The following is a 24,081-nucleotide window of genomic DNA, read 5'->3' on the forward strand; positions in this document are numbered from 1 at the left end:
TGAGCTTTCAAAAAGGCAAGTGCTAGAACTGCAGAAGAATTTAATGTGAGAACCTGAAAATTAAGAATCTGTTCCCAGAAGGGTGATTCCAAGTACCTCTTTTGGTCATGGGGGTTTTCTGTGCTGTCAATAGGCGAATTTACACTTCCAAATGGCAACCCAGGCTTCCCGTGTTCTGAACAAGGATGTACGTAGAGTTATCTAAGAGGGATCATTATGTAGAGAAGGGCATCCGATCTTTTGCAGCTCGCAGGGGCTACACTTGAGATGCAGCCATTCACTAAGCACATTCAGAGATTAATCCTTTCTATTGGCAGGCAGCGAACTTCACAGGACTCACCTTTAATGTAGTGGTGGCAACACATCCCCGTTTTAACCGACGCCTAGCAGAGCACTTCTCAGAAAGTGACTGATTTGAGTTCAGTTCCCTGCTCAGGCTAAGGAGGTTCAAATCCATCTCTTCTGCCACCCAGGTATCCTAAATTATGCTGTCAGATTAAGGGCAAAAAATGTGAATAATTTCAGCAGGTGACATTATTCTCCATCTTCCTTTTCACTTTAGGCAGGGACATGCTTTGGCAGTGGCAGGCAACATAGCATTCATGTTTGGAAGCTGTTCCATTTATAACACCTTTGTAAGTATAACCGGTTTAGACTTGTTATACTTTATTAAATTTGCTATAAAACTGTATTCAGTGATATCTTTTAAAGCCTTTTGTTTTCAGTCTTCAGTACGACTTGATTTGTTTTTTCTAATCTGAATATTTACTAGTCATTGTAGCAGGATTCCATGCATCACGCACTGCTGTGTATTCCTGTTCTTCACTCACTCCTCCCTTGGTAACAATTTATGTTTTATTTCTTGTACCAGTCACTTGTGTTATCTTAAACACCTCTTTAATTTAAAAAAACAGTCCTTAGTATGGTGTCATTATTAACGTCCTGTAAATAAAAATATCAACTTCAGTCTCTCTGTCTCCCTCCACTAGGATGATCGGCCAACATATTTCAATGACTTCTACATGTTGACAAGTGAGATATTATTAATCTTTTCTAGCTGGCAAAGTAATCACAGATTTATTTCTCCCTCTGGATTTGCACATATTTCACAATAATAGGACAGTCATTCGTGCTGTATATAAAGTGTTATCACCATAGAAATGGTGAAGTGTTGCTGAGAGCAAGATTGAGATGGTTTAACAACCATTTAAAAATTACAAAATCTTTTATATTCTGCTGTTTCATGTGTATATAGAAATAAAAGCTGTGTAATTATAATTCCCTGTGGTTTTTAATTTACTTCATGTGAACAATTAGCGTCTGCTCTCTCCGTGTGATACTTTATTTAGATATATTTTACAGTCGTCATTTACTAACCTGCTGTATTTGTATGTGCATCTGGAAATATTTCATATTATTAGAACAGTTTACTGTTGCTGCTATATATCTAGGATATAGAATGCCTTTTTCATAATCCCTTTTTAAAAATATAGTTGAATTTTGGATTTTTCTGCAAGAGTGTTGCAGAGAAACTTGACTTGTTTTGCAAAAGACAGAGAGGAAGGACAGTGAACTATGTGCCCACAATGTTTTTCTTCTTAGAAGATGAATGGTTCACTTCCTTACCAGAAGCATCCCTGTCACAGTATGTAGCATGTTCTCTTCCAAATAAAAAAAAAATATGATGATGATAATAAGGTGAAATGATTATGGGAAAAATAATGGAAGTATACAATGTAAGCTGTTTCAGTCACCATCTTTCCTCATTTTTCAATGTTTATCCACATACATTAAATGGAATACTGCTAGATGTTAATAGTCTAACATTCTTATTGATCAGCAGTCACTCTCACTAATTTGACCTGGGAGAGGATACTGCAGGAGGGACATATTCCTTATGGTGGAGAAGGACATACATTTTGGTAAACTGAAAAATCAGAGGTATCTCGGCTCAGTTAATGCTCGAGCTATTTTATTCTATTTTTGCTTTGTCATCATAAATGAGTAGTAATTATTTGTATAACATTTTCTTTCTTTCAGTGGTCAAACCTTGCAAACATACTTTAAATGCCAATCCTTGCTTTTGAGAAAAAGAAAATAAGCAAAAGTACATCTGTCCTTTTTAGGAAAATTGTTGAAAAGCAGAATTTTGTTTGTCACTTTTAAATATTAAATATCATATTAAGCAAGTATTAAAAAGGAAGAAGTGAAGTACTGAGCTGTTACAGCCATCTGCTCAATTCTCAGGCAGAAGTTGCAAAGGTCAAAATTAGTTATGACATCTAGCAGTGCAGAATATTGTTATGGATATACTTTGTGACATACAAAAATACACAGCGAAAGCTAGTAACAGAAGTGAAAGCATTTATCCGCGAGATATATATAAATACGTCAACTAGAACTGCTTGTTTTGTGTAAATGCCCATGGGTGCTAAGTTGCAACTGTTGCAGGTCAACATAGTTAAAGGAAAGTTTATGTAATTCTGTGTTCCACAGCTGCAGGATATGGATAATTTCCCACTTTTGATCAGCAGTTGTGGAAGCAAATTTCAGTTTGATCTGGCTTTAGTTTGTGTACAGTTGTAAGAGCGATACATAAAAAATGCACATGAGAATTCAAATTTTTAAATGGATTTACTTTAGATTTACCTGAGCAATGATAAAGACTTTGTTTCCATCATTTCTATTGATATCTGTCAAGTAGGTTATATGTAAATATGATAGTCAATAGTCATTCAGGGAACAAAGTGTTGCTCATGCGTGAACTGCAGAAAGTAGTAGGCATATTTTACTTTTGTGTTTTATAGGAATTCGTCTGGGGGTAGACCTCCAGTTAGGTTTTCTGCTCAAAGTAGTCTCGCGGTACTTCTTTATGAGGTGCTTTACAGTTAAGTATATGGAAATATGATAGCTAATTTAAACAGACCTAGATAGATGCCCTTTTAAAAACTGTGAAAGTGTCATTGCTAACGAATAACAAGACTTACGATTGAATTTTTAGTGTAGTCAGAGAAGAAGACCTGGCAGATTAGCATGTAGACATTTTAAAAGATTGTTTTCCTGATTAATTGTAATGACTAGTCAGCTTGAGTGTTTTTCTTTGCTGTTTGATGTGAAATTACCTCATAGTTGGGGAAGGGACTAGGAAAAGTCAGCTGAACATTAGCCTTTTCCCTGGGGTAGTGCCTATTTCAGCTTCTATTTCAATTAGAAAACAGTTGCTCAGTGTATCAACTCTGTATTGCAACACATAGGACACAAGAGCTCCAGTTAGTGTTGATTAGAGACACACCATGTCTGGTCACTGACTCAATAGAACTGCTAAAATAATGTCTGTAATTCATTCAAAATGCAAGAATAATGGAGGACCATATGGCTGGAATCCAATGGAAGATTAGGGTTCAGGAATGCTTTGCATAACTGAGTGAAGATGCAAATGTTTTGGATCAACGTTTTCTGTGGAAAAGTAGCCATTCCATGCTGGACAGCCTTACCCTTTCCACATAGGCCTAATATCTCCACAGATGCTATTATAGATGAAATAAAATCAGCAGCGTGTTGACTTTGTGAAAACCACAGACAGTTAGAGAATGTTATATATTTTTACATACATACACATTACAGTACTCCATCTGATATCCAGGAGTTATATGTCAGATCAAGTGTGGCACTCAGTGATATGTCTGTTTTAAATAGCAAATTCTGCTTCCATTTTAATTCGAGTACAACCAGCCTAGACATGTCTGTGTTCAACCTCAAGATCTAAATATGGCAATGAAAAATGCCTACTTTTTAATGCAGTCACAAATTACATTCCAATTGGGAATGCTAGGATCACGGGAAATCAATATAAAAGACAAATGAGACTGTTAAAACTGTACCCAGTTATTCAATTTAATTTTTTTTAAAACATGATCAGGTGCAGCACCTGACAGTCTTTTGCATCAGTTACTTCAGAATTCATATAAAAGACTGATAGTTATGCAGTGGTATATCTGTCAGAAGAAAAAGATTAAGACAATTATCTGCCTCACCCACAGTAGGAGTTTCAAAAGCTTTATCCCTGTAACTTGAAACTGACAATTCTATGCTTATGTTCCTTTAAAAATACTTTTTGGGAGGGTCTCTTTGCTTATAGCAGAGGGTTCTACTAGTTAACTGTTGTATAAAGAAGTATACTGTATAGCCCTACACTCCTATTTCAAAAGTACAGGAATATTTATGGATTTATGAATTTCAGAAATTAAGAAATTGATACATTCAGCAAGACAGAGGAGATATGGGCTGTGTAATAGGGCACGTATTAGCAAACATGCAGGCCAAAATTTTTTAAAGCTGATTATCTAAAAGTGATTATCTTAAAGTGAATAGCCAGATTTTCAGCTGTGCTGGGCAACTGCAGCTCCCTTTGACATCATCAGAGAAATAGGCAAGTCAATGACGTCCATCACCATCAGCTCTAATGAGAACCACAGATGCTGAGAACATGTCAGGACAAGGACATTGGTGGGAGGTGGAGCCTATACTGTAGGCATATATAGTTAAAAGTAAAATCCATAGCCTGTCTTTAAATTAAGGGCCTGGAGTCCTAAAAGTCTTTTTATTGATTTAATTAAAATACTTATTACTTCCTACATAGCCACATATCATCTTATTAAAGATGAGACACAGAGGTTCACTGAATATCCTTATTATTAAGGAACATATTGATTCTGCTCATAATATGCAGTCTGCCGAAGCTATGGGGCAATATTGAAAGTAAGCCCATTATTAGAGGTTTGGGGGATTAAGGGAAGCAGGACGCCTATGCAGAAGTCAAAACATAATCTGCTTTCATTCTGAAGAGAGGTGTCAGCATCAAGGAGAACGCATGCACAGGCATTATGGGCAGCCTTACTGGCTTACAGCAGTGATTAAAAAAATTTGGATCACTGTTTAAGGCCCAGTAACCCCTATAGCTGGTTTCTGATGGAAGAGGAGTTAGAAAGAAGATAGTTTCACAAGGTTCTACTGTCCTCAATTATTCTGGAAGGAATGAGGCAGGACTTACTGCTCAACAATGCTGCAGGCATGCAGCAAGGTTGACCTTATGCCATATTTCCAAGGCACTCACACTTTTGTAACTTTGCTAGGCCTTTGCTTGTGTTTACATCTCAGGACCAGTAGGTAATCAAAGGAAAAGAAACTTTGCTATGAAAATTACAACATTATCAAAATGTGGCTTTATCAAGTGAGTGAGATCCAGATTTGGACAAATACAGGACACTTCTAATTAATATTGTTCCGCATTTTTAAATTGCCTTTGCTTTATATATGTATGCATCTCTTCTGCTTTTTTAATGGGTTTTAGCTGTAGAAATTATTGAAAAGAAATCTCAAAATACTGAAGAATCTTTGTCATCGGAAAATTGCAGGTTAGTTACAAGTGCCAGCAGTAAAAACCCAAATGCAAGAGTTCGAACTTAAACAAGAAAAAAGAAAGATGATATTTGACTTTTATAAACATGGAACCTACTTCATTTAAGTTAATCCCTAGATGAATTTATTTGCTACACATCTGAGCAATGGAAATAGGAACTCAGCCTTAACTGTAGTGGGCGCTACTTACCCATGTTTTATTACAAGAATCACTTCATTACTGAACTGTAGATAGTTGCAGTTTAACCATCTACAGCAGACTGTATAATTTAACAGATAAAATAAAATACAGTGTAGTCAATTCAAAATACTGAGAAAGGTCAAGAAGGCAGAACGTATTTACTGAAACCTGAATTTATTCAAGAGACAGGAAATGTAAATATGAAAGATTCCAATGTATATAGCTGCATACAAGATGTTTTTCTCTGTTGGAATTTCAGCTAGCATTGTCTTTATCCAGTTAAGTCTGTCTGTTCCTGGTACTGCTGTTCCTTCACTTCTCTGGTGTGAAGCAAAAGGTTGTTGAGCCATAGCTTGGCCTCGGGCTCAGTACTTGGGCAGCAGGAAAGCTATGATTATTGTGATTACTTGGATATATGCCTGACCTTAGATATCACATATTCCACCAGTTAAAGAAGAAGAAATCAGTTCTCACTTTCTATGTACTGCTTTTACTAAAAGAATAGAACCTGAACTGTAGCCATGATTTAAGATGTCAGATGTAAAAGAGCGTAGAGGTTGGAACACTTACAGCACTTCTGTTTGAATGATATATTCACATATTGCCAAACATTGTAAGCTGTGTTCAGTGGCTTCCTGCAACAGGGATGGTCGTCATCATCACCGCTGCTTGCCCCGTGACTCAGATTTCCCATGGGGGTCTTCCATTCAGAAAATAACTAGCTCCAGTTGTCAGTTTGCAGTGCATGATGATATAAATAGCTTGCAATAGTATAGCTTCAGCTTTTTTACTGGAACATTCATACCATTCTATAAATTAATCATTATTTTGAATCCCCCTTTCAGTTTGAAAAAAAGCATCCTAAAGTATATACCAGCCAAAAGCTATCACTAACAGGTAGTGTTTAACAAAGTAGCGCTTTAAAGAACCAAGGTAATTAATGAAAATGGATATGTATGCTTACAGCATACTCAATCAGCATATCTATATAAATAACAGGTACAGAGAAATTGTGAGTTCTGGTGATATATAGCCAATTAAGGCCTTTTCTGAGAAAGTTAGAAGTTATGAACATCTGCCTCCAGTATGCAGCATGCTAAACTTTAATAGAATCAGTTATTTCCCTTGCAGCTGTGTTTACACCTGTATCATTTTTCAGAATTCCCTCTTGGATGATTATTTGGCTTTCCTTTATGGTTCTTTTACAGTTTTTTGTATTTATTTTGAATATCAAGCCTTGGACTTTGCCTTCAGAGCTTCAGAAAAGATTTAAAAAACAGCAGTCCTAGAACAGCTAGAGTACAGGTGCATTTTTAAGTCAGTTTAGAAGCCTCTTTCCTTTCACACAGAACTGGAGTTCTGTATAATTTTGCTCAGCTATAATGGGACAGAGAGGAAGAGCAGTCATTTTACACAGCATGTTCCCCTCTCCTGCTTGCTATTCACATATAGCCAGTCATATAATAGGTAAATATTTTTTTCAAAAAGCAGGCAAATAATGATGATGTTTTTTCCCAGTATGAAAACTGATGGGTTTTTTGAGGATCCATTTAGAAGTATTCTCCTGCATGGCACCCCCTTCACTGGGGGACTTGATAAAGGTTTTACTGCAAAGATTCTTGTAAGCTCTTTTTATTCTCATGCAAACATGGCAAAGGATAGAAGGGGGCAAACAAAAATGGACATTTATATGTGTAAATCTTTTTCAGACAAATGATGTACTCTCTTCCCAAAGTGACAGCACATATGGCTCCTTTCCTTCATGGGCAAAAAGGAAAAAATTAAAAAGCCCTGTCTTTTATTTCCTTTTCCAGGTTAAACAGCAGCTTTTGTGAATCCAAGTAGGGAGTCACTTGCCCATTTAGCAGGCAAAACATGTCTGTCAAGGATTCCCTTTTCTTGTAAAGATTTCAATCTTGTATTCTCTGTGCTAGCACGATAGATGTGCATTTTATGTCACAGCAGACCTGACTTGCCTCCAAGGTCCCTGAGGATCTAGAGAACTGAATCCTGTGTTTCTAACAAACTGATAAGATTTGCAGTCTGTGCCTTTAGCACTTCCTCTGAAACTACCAATTCCCCGTGAAGGAAGCGTACGCCAACATGTCCTGAAAACTATGGAGCCATAACTTTAACTGCTGTCAGCTGGGTATCTCATTGATTGTATGAGGAGGCCAGTGTGGACCCCTCTAAGGATCTGGGCATGGACTGTATGCGTCTTCCTTGCCTTGTCCCCTCGAGGACTTAAAGCCCTCTCTCTACTCCAACTTAGTATCAGGTGTTAAGTGTGTTTCTTTTCTGCTGTTGGGAGCTCATTAGTACATCAGCAGTGTCACTTAGTGCATCACCCATGAGTCACATACTACTCATAAGGCAGCAGAAGATAGTTCATAAAAATATTACAGTCAAAGAAATAGTAAGTACCCTGAGGGATGGTTGGGAGCCAGTTCATGATTGCTGCCAGTATCTTCTGGCATCCCAGCCCAAGTGTCACGTTCTATTTTATTGGTATTCTATACTATATTGTTTCCAATTTTGAAATAAAACACAATTTTGTATAGCAAAAACTTTGTATTTGCATACATGACACACAGCAGGGCTCAGCTCCCTTGCCTGCTGCTTAACCGTAGAGGCCCCCGGGGTGTGTGGGGGTGTGTGGGGGTGTGGGGGGGGGTGTGTGGGGGGGTGTGTGTGTGGGGGGGTGTGTGTTTTAAAGAAGTTAGGTGGTCTATTGATTATGAACGTTGAGGAATGCTGCTGTAAGGGAACAAAATGAAGATGATGTGGTGGGAGGTTCCCAGCTGTGCTTAAATTAGAGATATTTGTTCTCCTATAATTTTGTTCATGTATTCTTGTGCAACTGTCTAGTGCAACATGCTGCAGTGAGGTGAAGCAGAGCATTTGCTGATGCAACTGTCTCTAATCTAGACAAAGCTCTGCTCTCAGTGTTGGGCTTCTCAGGAAATGCACATCAACAGAACTTCATATGCTTGGCCGCAGTAAACAATCTGACTGCTAAGTGGAAGCACACCATAGAAAACGTCTTACGGCAAAAGATCACATTTATTAACGATTTTGGAATCATTTGTAAGGTTCCTTAACATTATCTCTGATTTATGCTATTGTCTTCACTGCCTCTTGCACAGGCTTTACCCATATGGAGCCAATTAGTGCACTGGAGAAAAATACATTCTTAAAGAAAAATGGAATTTTTAATCTAACAAAAAATTCAGAACATTTTGCCACTTCTAAGAATCCTAAAGCTCTTTAGAGTATCAGGTAATCAAAACTTGCAGCATTCCTATGAAGTTGCTTAGCATTGGTTCCTTTTTAGAGATGAGGAAAGTGAGAAACAGAGCTATTTTAGTGTTTTTACAAGCCTGTGGGTAGATAAGGCCTAGAAGCTTGGAGCCTTGATTCTCAGCACTCCCCTCTGGACCGTGCATGTGTTTGTCATTGTAATATGTATTCTTGTAAATAGAGGGTTGTAGTAAGCCCATAAAACTTGTGACTGTTTTCTCCTTTCAGAAATATTTTATTTTGATGCTTGGAATTGGTTTCATATGGTACGGCCAGCAAATAAACCAAAAATGTGAGAGCCAAACAGTTGCATGGCAGGGAGTCGTTAACCATGAGAGACATGTGGAAGGACTGTCAGGAAAACAGCTGACATCACTGTGTTTTGAAATCGTCTGTTTTTGAGGCATATATTTATAATCATAAATTTCCATATCAGTGTCCCATTTGGCCTATAGTAGTAAACATTTTTTTAATAAGATTTCCACTTCCTGTATAAACATCAGTATTGAATATACAAGACCTGTGAGATGACTCACATAAATTAAACTTGCTATTGTCAAATAAAGTAACTGTATGCATTTTTGCTCAGTATATATGTATTTCTAGTACTGTATCACTATTTTAGAGATATATGCTTTAGACAGAATATATCTCATCTAGCTTTTTCAAAAGCAGGATAATGGATCAGTGTACTGCAAAGGCATACACATTCTTTAAACCATAGAAGTATATGAAAATACACAATGTTTAATCAGGAAAAATATAGAACATGTGCAGAAATGTGCAATAGATATGTGCTTAGAAGTGCAGCACAAACTTCTTCAACAAGAATAACTTGGCAAAAATCCCTGTAAATAATCAGTCAAATATTTATCTAAGCACTCCACAAATGAAATTTGTGGGAAACAGTACAAAGTTAAAACAATCAAGGGAAATATAGCTAGAATACAAAACTCCATATTAGGCAAATCGAAAGAAGAATCACGTGGTTCCGTTTTCTCAGCAGTGATGAATTACACCTGAAGGGATTGCATCAAGGTGGTTTTGCTTTCCAGGTTTTTAATCTATAGATTCATTTTCCTTGAATACATCAACACATTTCCATTTTTGGGTTAAGAGGCACTACCATGTTCTTGCCTTGATTAAGCAATACTTTCCATTTTTGTAATTTTTTTTTAGAAACCTGAAAATAATATTTATTTCCTTACAAATGCTGTCATGGACTAGTAGGAATGTGCAAAGCTTGGGGAATATTTGTGAATTGACAGATGTTGTGAGGCAACATAGGAGGTTCACACTGTTTAAAGATGTGTCATACAGGCAAAAACAACACTATTTTTTTCAATTACTCAGAGATGAGCTGACAGTATGCCTTTTTAATTCTCAGAATCAAAGGACAGCTTTTTCTGTAATTCTTCTGAAATCTGTGCAATTATCTGCCTTTTTAATATACTGAAGAGTAAAATAGAAAGTGTAAGATGCAAGCAATGTTGCAGTAGAGATTTTCATCAGATTGGAGGTGAGGTTTAGTCTGCCTTAATCTAAGAAATGTTTTACATGGATGATTTGCTATAAAGAATACATCTAAAAACATGCGGATTTTATAGAAATTCTGCTTATTCATTCAGGAGCTATTTTATGAACCAATCATACAATCTTTGCTTTGCATTACAGTGTGATAAAAGGAAAGTTACATTTATTTGAAGGATGTTCTACTCAGGATGCTGAAGATTGTCTTCCAGGAATCTACAGCTTTGCTCTTAGTGAGTACAAAAGTTCAATCAAAACATATACTATTTATAGTTACGCTAAGGCGATGATAAGTGCAAAGGGCTGGGGCTTTTTTACAAGTATAACATTTAGTTTTCAATGCGGTTTTTGTAATGGAAGCTAATGATGGGAATTCTCATGTACTCAGCTTGCGCCCAAGTAGGACTCCCTACCTTCTTACCACCTCCAAAAATGTGCTATTTGTATTATGAATATATTATAATTTCTTGTAGTATTATGTATTATTAAATACTTGTATTATGTGGCAAAGAATCTACCAATTGCTTTAGAATCTCGTGGTTTTCAAATATCAAAACTAAATGATCTATTTTGCATTCTAAAAGCATAGCATATTATAGCAACTTTTTTCCATTAGGAGAATTCTGTATAAGGCATGTTAGCTACAAGGCTTTAGCTAGCTCTGCAGAGATACGGCGTTTCTTAGTGGTTTAATAGAATAAAGATGGATACAGCAATAGGTTAACTTTCTTCACTGTTGTCGCTGCTGCTGCTGCAATTCTAGAGCTTCCTTTCCCAAGCCACACAGAGACCTAGCTGGAATGCAGCTTCTTTAGGAATGCAGCTTCTTTAGGAATGCTTCTTTTACGTGTCTTCTTACTTCATTCACTGAAGGCAGCTTGGCTCAGTGGGTGAGGCTTTTTGCTGTGAGCTTTCCAAATAAGAGACTAATTCTGTGCCAAATGTCAGTTCTCAATGTACAGCACTTCAGATCCCGCTTCAGGCTTATTAGTTCCACAGAGAAACATAGTTTGAAACAGTGAGCTAAACACGGGTCCTTTCAAGAACATCATTTTCAATGTTCATATAAAAACAGGAACTTTACATCTTGAAGTGTTCCCAGACATTGTGTGTAGAGGTTGGTGGGAAATAACTTCAGAATTTCCAGAGTATTCCCGTTCTATATTAGGATAAACTCAAGATACCTTAAAGTTTCCTTTTCCTTCAAGTCTGCTGAAAAAAGTACTGATACTAAGAATATGTGATCCAGTGACAGGACATTTCCATGGGATGTGGGGTACTCTGGCTGAGCAAGCATTTGAACCTGAGTGTTCCATAGCTGGGGTACCTGCCCCGGCTACTGGACTATGGATTTAGTCTCTCTCTTTCTCTCTCTCTCCCTCTTTCTCTCATTCTCTGTTTGTAGGTCAATTTACAGAAACGGAACAATTCCAGTAGGAAAGATCAGCGGATCTATCCCAGAACTTTTCTGGGTTTTCTTTTTTTTTTTTTTTTTTTAATAGTCTTGCAGTCAGGAAATTCACCTGGGATGTGAAGGAGAAAGCTTCAGGTTCCTGGCTTAAAGCAGGTGGGGTGAAGCTTTGAATGTTCATGTCTAGCTTTCTAGCTTTTTCTTCCCCAGACAGATATCAATTGAAGTACAGGACCAAATGATAAAAAAGGGCGCATACAAACCAAATATGCAAACCTGACATATTTTGATTTTCTGAAACAGTGGGCGACAAAGATAGAATAACTCTAGCAGCATAAAGAGTGATATTGAGTCAGACAATTTCTTACTTGAAAAGATGAGTATTCATTACATACTGTGTCTTCCATATGAAAGTTATGGGTGAGATTCAGTTGGGACTGATGCTCCAGTGCCTGCTGTGGATCTTACTTGAGAAAGGAAGAGAAGGGTCACTGTAGATATGTCTTGTTGAGCAATGCTGTCACAAGACAGGCAGTGGAATATTCATCATTGAAGCAATTGTGAAGAGGGAATAGCAAGTGAGGAACCAAAGGGCAAAGTCTGACCTATTACATGATGTGTTTTGTATGTAGATGTGACGGAGCATGGGAACTTTGGAACTAATCTAAGAGTGACTCCTACAGAGAATGTTTTTCTGTTCTTCTTCACTTTCCTAGTTTTTTAATGAATGAACAATGTATTTATTACACATAGCAGGGTAAGAAAGAATAAGCCAAGGTTGCTTTGTGTTATCATGAATATTACAAATGTTGGTTCTTTTTTTTTCTTTGTGAATGTGAGCAGCAGTAAAATTTTCCAACTTTTTGTGATGATTATTTTGTATTACATTAGGAGAATGAGAGCCTATTTTTCCACAATAGAGCAGTATGGATGCTTAGGCTGACAAGAAAGCCTCTCGTACATTGGCAAGTTCTGTGATTCTGCAAATGGAACTTTAAAGCTTCTGGCACAGCGGAAAGAGTTGTGCAAATTATTTGGTTGAGAGTGTTTGTCATTTCTAGTGAAGTGCACATCCTGCAGGGTTTTCTGTCAGCAACCTTAAGCAGGTCCATTAGAACCCACTCACATTTTTATATTCTCTAATCTTGAGCCAGATCTGAATCTGTGCTTCACACTGAGGAGAAAAAAAGATCTGATTCAGTTTGTTCTTGGGTTGATGAGGAGGCAGAATATGAGTAATTTAACCCATTTGGGGGTTTTATATTTCCTTCTAATTATTAATTGAGGTATCTCTGCCTGCAGGTTTTTACAGGTGTCTTTGAATATAAGAATTTTGCTAGCATTGTTCATGCAAGGTGATGTTTTGCACATTTTGTTTACTTTCTTTATGGAATGTTGTTTTGCTTTTTTTTAATAGTTATTATTCTGAGGCTGAACAGCAGGGGTAAAATCTATCACTTCTAAAGAGGTGATAGAAAATTATGAGGTTCAATCAGCTTGATGCTTGACTGCAGTTGTTTATGAAGACAAAATATGGGATTAAATTCAGGTCTGAGGCTGCATTAGGCATATATCCAAAAATCTACATTTCTGAGGAAGGAGAGCTAGACAGGACAGGAGAGGACTTTACAGTCATTTGCCAGGATCCCAGAAATGCCATTCTTGTCCAAAAGCTGTGTACATCTGTCTGACTAGATAGAATACAAGCTCATGCTTGTATTGCATACAAGATGTATCTCAGATGAACTGTGGGATTTAGAAGTTGGAGGTAGACAAAAGGAGAGCCACTGCCTTTGCTTGACACGAGTTCGTTGCTAGCATTGTCAAAGAACAGATAATATTTTTTTATTTTGGGCTAAAGATGGTATCTCTGGGCTTGATTTTTCAAATGTTCTGTAAGACAAAATAACATAGTTTGGTTTAGATATGTTTATCCAACAAGTTAAAAATTGAACAATTACTCTGCTGTTACTATGACTTTTGGTTTAAAATTCCATATTATATTTCAGTATTTCTTAGTTGGAACCCATTCAAAACCACAGGTTCAGCACCTGCTGCCAGGTTAGTGATGAATTCTTTTAAGACTACCATAGTGGAAAACAAAGAATTATTTGATTCAAAGAGTCAAAGTAAAACGAGCTCACAAATGATTAGCAATTTATCAACTAATTTCAGCTTCAAGCTGAAATTCAAGCTCCAAGCAGCACACAGTGTATAACTCTGTATTTCTTTCCAATATTTTATTAGGAAAAATGTCACTTTTTCTGTCATTTATACATATAGAAACAATACATTATTATTATTTTTAGGTTGTGACATAACGTACATAAGTTGACATGCATACTTAAGTTAGAAGTAAATAGGATACACCTATGTTGTTAAAATGGTCCTCATTAAGAAAGTCAGTTAACTGGCCTGAGAAGTTTATATTCTAGAGAATATGATGAAAGAAATCAAATTCAAAACAGAAAATTCTTTGATGAAGATGTTACATAGATGCAAAAGACCTGAGGTAGGAAAAACATTCTTCTGTAAGTATTTCACCTACAAGAAGTACTTAATTGTCCTCCAAAAAATGAGTGCGCCAAAGTTAGAACACTAGAAGAGGAAATTATGAATGCTGCTTTAAATGCAAATCTCAAAGCAACTTCATTTTTTTCTGTCATTAATGCTGCCTCCATAACGCAGTTCTTTTATAATACCATTTTTGAGGACTGCAAATTTTTATTTTACTCTAATAGAACAAGAAATAGCACTTTTGTTATTAAAATTCTGCAGTGTGCTTCTTAGCATAAGAAATGTGTAAGAGATGAATGTGTAGCCAGTGTAGAAATCATTAAAAGAGACGGTACAAAACCACAAAACACAAAACGACAAATTAACAGTTACTGTGTACACTTTTAAAAGGGCAAAAAATCTTCATTCATTTCTCAAACAGCCTCCTTGCTGGTTTACTTTCAAAGTAAGGCTTTTATACAATTTAAAATTAAAGATTAAACCCCACTAAGCATGACAAAAATACATACAATTTAATGCTGCTAAGCCTGCAATTTTGTTGGAGAAATGCTGAAAAAATTATCTTTCATCACCTACTGCCATGAGAAAATGCCTGGAAGAGCTGAGCGAGATTCTTTGGAGTCTAAAGTAAATTTGAAATGAAGATGACATTTGCAGTCTTTGTTAGTGTATTTTGGAAGCCTCATCAAGATATTTTGAGTTTTGATTTCATTTTCTTGGCATGTCAATAGATGTATCAACATATGTGACAACATTTAAAAGAGTTTCATCAGACATAATTCTTTAAAAAAAATTTAAGGAAATGGGAACATGAAAGCAATGTGATTTTCTAATTTGTCTAGTATGTGGATGGTATTTGGAGCTTAGTACAGCTAAATGTTTACCTATTCCATCCAACTCACTGGAAGCTCTTACTTGTGTACAACCCAGTGAAGTTATACACATGCTAGCAGCTCACCTCCTCCAGAATAGGACCTTGAAAACTGGGAATAAGAACTGGCAGCCACTGTTTATGTTCACTTTCCTTCTTTGGAAAAATATGAGCTTTTGGCAGTAATGAAAGGCATTTCCTTGGCTAACATAAACACTTGTTGTCAGTCATTACAGTCTTTTCTCACTTTCCCACCTTGAGGGAACTGAGCTTCTGGACAGCTCACAGCAAACTGAACTGCTGCTGCTGCTTACTGTCTTCTACCATGTAACACTTCAAGACTTGCTTGAGGGTCATAACCTATAGGTTAAAGATGATAGCTCCACAAAAAAGAGTTAGTCATTGTGACGGTTAAAAGAAGTCTAGTATCTAAAATGTTTCTGTCTTTCAGCATACTATGCAATTTAAAAAAATCTCCTCCTTAAAAATGCACATACGTACGTACGTACTTACACACAAACATGCATGTGCACATATACATACACACACATTTTTCAGGCAGATTTACTAATTTTAAGGTCAACTATCACTCCTCTTTATAATATGCCTTATAACTTTGCCAAGAGTAATCATTAGGGCTACAGTTTTACAAGCCATATGTCTCTCTTCCCTGATGCTGGCTATTATGTTTTGTTCAGGATACAAAATTCTGGCAAATTTTCTTTTTAGAAAGCTTAGGTTTGGGATAGCACCAGAAATTTTGTGGATGGTCTTTGGCTTAAGATTTGTCTCTTTGGTTTGTGCTCTTAATCTCCCCTTTTGCCACCTTTTGAGTTTCTAGTTCAGCAGTGAGGACAAAGACACCTTAGCGTAACTCAAGGTTCCTGAAATTCAGTATTTATTTGGTGCCAACAAATACAGGAGTATCTCATCTTCCTTCAGGGCTTGTCCATATAGAGGCTGGCAAAATGTCAGACAGTTATTCTGTTAGTTCAAGTACAGAGGTCTGTGCAGAGAGTTCTGAGAAGCCTGCTGATGACCTGGATGAATGTCATTACAATCTTATTGGATGGTATTTCTGTTTTTCCATTGTTTCTTTTTCAGGAAATGAGCAGTATTCATATTGTGGACTGAATCAGGTATAGATTCCATTGGGGAAAAAAAAACAGTAGGCAACCGTGAAATCTCAGACTATATCATAATGCACACACATGAGAGGTGAATTAATCCTGTTTATTTTCTGACTTTGCGACTTGTCCAGGAAAAAAGCAGATATTTCATTTACCTGCAGCTGAATTTTTGAAGGCAGTAATAAATAGGTTTAAAATAGTTTGTGGATTTGAGGGTGGAGGTGCTACCAATTTTGCTGAAATCTCTTTCCTTCCATGCAGTTTCTTCAAACATGCAAAAACAAAGTCAATCACATAAACAGTCCATGAGTTACTTTCATCCAAAATAAGCCTCTTTGTTTTTTTAACAAAATGTTAACTTATGGGAAAATATCTACATTAGTGGGGCTGTAATGGAATATGCAGACTTCCCCTTCTACTTTCCTGCATAATGTCCAAGTTACCTATGTTGGCAGTGACTACAGTTTGTTAGTTTTATAATGCAAACCATTATGAGAGACATTTGATGGTTTCTCTTCTGCGCACAGTAGATAAATAGGTAGAAAATTATTCCCAAAACACACTTATCTTAACAGTCTTTGTGCAGCAGCCAAGAATTCTGTAGAAACAGAGGCTCACATATTTTCTTGTCCTGTAAATACCTGTCCAAGTCTCTGCTAAGGCACTGTGGTCAAATAATGAAAGGTATAGCCATGTATGTGTATACTCAAGCTGGTGGTGGTGGGACTTTGACTGAGTTTATAAGACTCGAGTTTTCTAATTGAACAATTGAGGACTATTCATTTATGTCAATGCCATGCTTAAGAAAAGAACAAAAGCATTAGAAGCAAAAGAACAAAAGCACTAACCAATTTACAACCAAGCCACTGCTGCCCCCAGGTGTCCATCAGGCATTGACACGTGAGCAAGAATGCAGTCATAGGATCTTTAAAAACAGGGAGAGATGGAACCTGTAATCTTGTAGTGACACGTGACATGAGTATCTGGCTTTATTCATATTACCGACTCATTAAAACCAGCAGAACTCTTTCTTTGAGTTAGCTCTAGAGGAAGAGCAGTCATTTTAGGCTATATTCAAGCCATTCCATTTAAAAGTTATCTGAATTGTTCACCTGTCCTTCTTACAGTATTTCCAAATAAACAGGTACAACAACTATTCAGTTTCTTCAAATATAGCCTGTATACAAGATCTCAATTAGTTTTAATATGAAGAAGAGTCTGAAAGGGCTGCTTTATTCTGTTTTTTGTATTATTAAGGGCAAAGAACCAGCTCGCAAAGATGCTGATGTTCTGACTCATTTTTAGTTCCTTTCAATCCAGTTTATGGGTTTATTTGTAAATTCTGAGAAAAATCATTCAGCATTCAATGAATAAGTGCTAAACATTTGGGGAAGATATGCTGAATTCTACACACATAACAAAGAAATTGAATTCCTGCTTTGTAGACAAAATTGAACTCAACTGAGGCCTCTGTAATGGATTATGCCCCAAAGTCCAAATCCATTCCTGCATGGCATCCATCAAGGAAAGGCAATTGTTTCAAAACCATATAGGACTTATTTGCTTCTTAAAAAAACAAATGCTAAAATCCTTCTGCACTCAAAATTGTCTTGGTAGGATACTGCTTACATAATGAAAACCACAGCCAGAAAACTCATAGTAAATCACAAATTCCCATCTCTCTTTAGAAAAACATAGGAACAAACCAAATAATTATTAATAAGTAGTCTGACTTTGTATATCATTAAAAAATCCTAAAGTATGCCATAGGAAGGGAAATTGCCCCTTAAGTGGATATTAAACTAATCTGTCTAGGCAAGCTCAAATATTTTAAATGTTAGACCAATCTTGCCAAACCTTGTAGGCAGCTACCACTGGAGTATTTTCTTGGCTAAAGGCAAATGTTATGCATTCATTCAGATTGCTATTTTTTAAGAATATGTTTTCCTAACATTTGAAAGTTTTATTTCATGTTCAGGTCATTCTAGCAATGAAAGATGGCAAATGAGTGTTTAGCTAAACAAAAATGTCTCTTCTCTCTGTCTAATGCAAGAAAGAGAGACAAGAGTTGTCCTCGAAAAACTTATATTACGAAAATATGATGAGAAGAGGTGTTTTCCACTTAATGTGAAGCTTTAGACTCCCTGAAAAATAGAGTTCACTGAGGCCTTTTGGGGAGAGAAAGGCAAACAGTTTTGGAGCTCCAGGAAAACATCTTAGTTGAGCGTATTTTTAAACACAGGGTTTTCTAATATCAGTAAAATCAAATTATGTAATGTGCATGGGAATGATCTGTACTATGGGTTCTTCTCTTTCTTTGCATCTTTGCTTGCAGAATCAAGGGAGTTTAGTTGTGAAATTAATTTCATAACCATCTGCCTTCCTCTGTGCTTTGTTATTTCTGTTTTAAGTTAAACGCATTCATGATGGTTGACAGAATGATAAGTAGTACGAGTTTTAGAATGACTCAGATGGGTTAATAGTACAGAAAGATCTTTCTTACCCATACTGTTTTTCCCTTTCTGTTTAATTAGATATCTAATGAAAGGACACAAATGTGGTTATACGATCATGGTTAACAGAAGAAGCAAACATGATTGTTAAAAAAATTATTATACTGTATTTATAAATGGCAGATAAATAGCTTTAGGCCATGTTTACCCCTGTCATAAACAGAACAATCATTGTGGCACCCTGCTTATGCCAGGACTGAATTTATACCCTTTGCAGTTGAGTCACTAAAGTAATTTGAGTAGATATAGAATGCAGAATTTAAGAACATTGTGGCTAAAAATGTTCATGCCTATGATTCCAGCTGTATAATCAAACCACTAATTTGCCATCCTGTTTGCTGCAGTTTTTCAGAGCTGTAATTGTCATGGAAAATTATTTCTCATGCCTTCACCTTTACTATAAAAAGCTTTACAGCAAAAATCATAAGGCCTGCTTTACGAATGAGTTACACAAAGAATGGATTGTCCTAGAGAATGTATTTCGACCTTGGCTCCATATTTACATTTCCATGACAAAGTATTACTCACTAAAAATAAATCATGGGGGCTGGCATAGCTAGTAAGTAGACTTATATCCTCTCACCTGAACAATACTTGATTAAATAGGCCTTGAAGAAAGAAAGTAGTTCTGCAGGGTTGCAGTGAACAGCATCCTACTCAGAAGGTCCTGTTGTGCAGCAGAGCTTTTCCATGACTGTTGCTGACATTGTCTGCTGAATTTGCATAGTCACTTACTCCTACACAAGAAAGTGGAATCAGCTACCTTGTTACACGTCATGTTATAGATGGCGAATTTGAGGGATAAGCATTGTCTTTTTGTTCTGTGTTCATGCAGTACCTGGCACAGTGGTGTCTTGGTCAATAAAGAAAGATCCTAAGTGTTCCCTCACTATACAAATGAGAAATAATCATTATGATAATACCAGCATGGGTTGTTCCAATTTAATTATTGAGGCAAAAAAACATGCTCATAACTAATACATCTTTTTTTAAAGATTAGACCATAGTTTAGTCTATAAACTAGACCACAGTGGGATCTAATAAATTCTATTAGAAAATCAGTACCATAGGTTACTGAATTAAAGATGCTGCATATACGTATTATTTTCTTGTCTAAGACTCTTAAAGAACTTTTAAAAGTCGTATAGACTCAAAAACAGATGTTCAAATAGATGAGTAGTCTGCCTATTTTGTATACTGAATTATTTTTCATGGCTACTATCTATCTGGATGTTAAGCACTTTGATTCCCTCAGAGTTTTTGAATGATTTTATGTGGAAAAGGATGTTATTCCATTCAGATGATGCAAAGGAGATATGCTTTCATATCTGTTTGATTCAAGGAGGAATCCCTTGAGCTCTTGGAAACTCAGCCACAGCATGAGTCGTGATTCACTGAGCGATGAGAGGGGATAATATACACATTTCTTTTTCTGTCTTTTCATGAATATCTCTTTGGTTTTAATTCTAACTTTTCCTAACTTGATAGAAGATTTGTAGTGAAGTGAAGTCACAAACTCTGTTAGAGAAGTTACTATGACAATGTAAAGAAACGGAGTGTTAATGCCATTTATGTATTTAGTCTTAACAAGCCATTTGTTTTCTCTTTCTGCTTTTTATGGTATCAGATATTTTTCCTTATTCAGTCAGGATCCTTTTTTCTCAGTTGAGTAGTTAGTATACAATGAGAAGTCAACTTTCTCTACAGCAACTGGGAGTAAGTATTGCATCTCACCTGAACAGTGACATTGTTTTGGTTGGACCACTGAATCACTGAGTAATTTATGTTGCAAGGGATCTCTGAGGGTCATCTGGTCCAACCACCCATTCAAAGCATGGCCAGCATGGCTCAGGTTACTCAGGGCCTTGTCCAGCTGTGTTTTGAATATCTCCAGAGATATATATAGCACAGGCATTTGAGAACTATTTCCAAGTTTTACTTCTTAGTTAGGAACTATTGTTTGCTTTAAATTTGTATTCTTGCTGAATTAACAAAGCTTAACAAAGTAATATTGCCATGTTTCTTGATAGTGACCTGTAAATGGGGAACCTGAACTGGATGTTTTGTTGTGTCTTATGCCCTATAAAATATTGCAAAAAATGGAAAGTAACCTTAAAATTAATATCAATTTATTTTCAAACAATACTTTTTGATTTTTTATTTTGCAATGACATCTTGAAATGTACTTAACTTTATTTTTTAGAGAATAAAATTCTAAAACTGCAGTAAAATAGTTTACAGTATTTGTTTGTCTGACAAAATGCACATAAATCCTTTGAGCGTACATTTTAGGAAATTAACATTTTAAATCGATGAAATGTATGCTGATTTGTTTGAAGATGTTAAAAGTCATAATAAACATGTCTCATTTCTCCTAAACTTGATTATGTGAAGAACTCTAAGACTTTAGAGCCATACATTTTGTAAACACAGAGACACTGTCCTTCAAGGACAACTTGTATGAACATTTTCACTTACATTCTCTGATGCAATATTTTACCACATATAATATTTTAAACTTTAATGGTATGATTTGATGTTTTATAAGTTAAGACTTGGCATTGCTGTGTAGGAGTTACTCCATTTCTTCTATGTACTAATGTCTTTTATTGATTAATTATGTTTTAATTAGAAAATAAGTTTTTCATTCTTTTGAAGCAAATTATTTGATAATCTTTTGTACAAATTCCTTCATTGTTGGCTTCTTAAATTTACTTTTATTTGGACTGGGATATAGTGGTCCCAGTAGTGGCAGTACTCCAGATCTTGTGAAAATATCCACGTTCTGCCGTGATATTTCTTGTTCCAAATCTTGACCAAGACTTTTCACCTTCAAAGCATACAAAGCATATCCATTTTGTACATCTGGGGATTAGCCCAGGATGCTGAAAAGTGGATGAGGGAAAATCAATGGTAAGAATTATTATTTCCTCTGTGATATTGGAACATACTGGGAATATGGGATTATGACTTATCGCCTCTTCAAAAAAGGGAAAGAAGCTTCTACTGACAGCATTAGAAACATGATATATTTTCTGCAATATTCTTATCCTCATCTAATGGTAGTCTCATTTCCCTCCATTTAATAATTTTCTAATTTTATTAATTCTAGAAACACTGTTGGAATCAGAAGTTATTTCATTCTTTCCAGGTTGGGCCATGCTTTTGCTACAGTTGGACAAATGATAGACAAGTTTGGAGGCTTTTCTAATGAAAGTACATACTGTACTGATATGTATGCATTGGATTCTGCTAGCTTTCAATATTACAAATTATTTCCCTCTTAAGATATTTAATCTCCAATAAAATACACTGTTATCAGATTATTTACTGTTAGAGAAGAAGAGTTTCTTGCAGACTGCTAATACCAGCCTCCTAGGAGATGCAGAAGACATTTTGCAGACAACATTGATACCCTGTGGTATCCTGTGCTCCTCTGAACTAGTTATCCTTTGAGACTAATTAATAAAACATTCTTCTCTTCCCCACTTTTCCTGCCCCCACCCCCTGCAACTCAGGCTTGCATTTCAAATGGTGCACTTGGAAATTAGTCATCATGGTGAGAATTTCGCATTTTTATAGTAAACCAGATTTGCTCTAAAATAAAAGGGTCTGTTGCCCCTTTGGGTGGTTATGGAAGGGTCACACCAGAGACTCCCTGCATTCCTTGCACGGTGGGATGTGCAGACAGTATGTCTTGATCTTTTCCAGAAAGCAAGACTCATAAGAAAGAAGTAGAGGGAAATCATTCTCTTTCTGCATCACCCGTAGACTGGAGCCAGTACTATTTCTTATTTATAGTTATCTTTCTCTTGATAGCTGCATTTCAAAGAATGCTAATATACTGGGAAAGAGGGAGAATTTTAAATACAATTTTCAGACAGCAGAAGGAAGTAATGGAAAATACATACTTGTTCTAAGCTATTTTCCCACAGTTACATTGACGTGGCAGCAGTGCAAGGTCAAAGGAGAAATACCCACTGGAAGGACACATCATACACTTACCGCACACTATGACAAGGTAAAGACTGATCCATTTTGGACTGATTCTCTTTACAAAATTATTTTTCTTTTGGTGTGTAAAAAATATAAAAACATATCCTTTTTGGAATTCTAACAGGGACAGTATTAATGGGGGTATCTACACAGCCTTCTCTTTCTATGTTTTGCTGACAGTTTGCTGGCAGTGTGCTCAAAAAGCCTGAGCAGAGGGCCAAGAGACGGCATCTCCTGCACTCTAATCCTGCCTCTAACATCTATGAGCTACTTTTCAGTCCTGAGCAAAACATTTAGGCCCAAGTTTTCAGAAGCATTCCTCAACATATGGCACTCAAAGTACTTTTAATCCGTTTTTGAAAGTTGTAACACAATGACAGTTCTCACTGACATCATATACCATGCTGAGCTGCTTGCAGCCTCTGAGAATCAAGCCCAGCTACCTCAAGCTTAGAAGCAAGGAGCTGCTTGAAAGAAAATGTAGACATCCCTATCTTTTCCTTGTTTCATGTATGTGAAAGATGTCTCCCTTACCAAATCCTTCAAGTGAGTGCTATGAGAGCAGCTGTTAGTATTGGCAAAATGCAACATAATCTGCTTTCAAAGTGCTAACATGTAGGTAAGAGCAAAGATTTCCATTTAGTACTGCCTCATAAAAATCAGTAGCATGATATGATCCACTTGGTTTATTTATTGGTCATTAATTCACACTTAATCTAAGTGAATAATGCCTGAATGGCTTCACTTTCTAGTGGCTTTTTGAGTTTTGAAAGTGATCACAAAAGTGGAATGCTGTTCACAAGAATAAATACCACTACAGCTGGAAGTCTTATAGGACACCCAGGATTGACAAGAGAGGAATCTGGACTGTTTTCACCCCTATAGTGGTATTCTTTCCAGCACTAAGTTCAGAGCCGCAAGCAGCACAGCATGGGTATTTCTTGAACTTCACTACCTTTCAGGGATGTATAAGTGAGAGATTCATTTCCAAGACTACAGTGTTGCAAGCACTAAGTTCACATCAAAAGAAAAAAAGCCATAATTTCCAGCACGATTTGTTCATGTCGCATTTTATGGGTTCCTCTATTGCCACAATGCACATCAGCCTGCAGAGGTTGCTGTTAGAGTGCTAACTGGCAGGTCTGTTTCTTTGAAAGTGTAGCCATGCTATTTGTGTCATCTTCTAGGAATCCATCTGCCTGAACTGAGGACTG

General features: G+C 36.5%; 1 long non-coding RNA gene across 3 annotated transcripts in view; it reads left to right on the top strand.

Annotated features, from left to right (window-relative positions):
- Window positions 1–22,892, top strand: part of LOC135325017 (uncharacterized) — a 31,254-nt gene extending 8,362 nt beyond the window's left edge. For 2 of the 3 annotated variants that reach the window (XR_010386237.1, XR_010386239.1), the window contains 4 exons: window positions 318–473; window positions 563–635; window positions 10,574–10,662; window positions 22,807–22,892. This is a non-coding gene — a long non-coding RNA (uncharacterized LOC135325017). Of the gene's footprint in view, window positions 1–317; window positions 474–562; window positions 636–1,843; window positions 1,942–10,573; window positions 10,663–22,806 lie in introns of all 3 variants that reach the window. The other variant, XR_010386238.1, reaches the window with a different exon arrangement.
- Window positions 22,893–24,081: the final 1,189 nt, after the last annotated feature.

This window comes from Dromaius novaehollandiae, chromosome Z (genome assembly GCF_036370855.1).
Source record: "Dromaius novaehollandiae isolate bDroNov1 chromosome Z, bDroNov1.hap1, whole genome shotgun sequence".
Lineage (NCBI taxonomy): Eukaryota > Metazoa > Chordata > Aves > Casuariiformes > Dromaiidae > Dromaius > Dromaius novaehollandiae.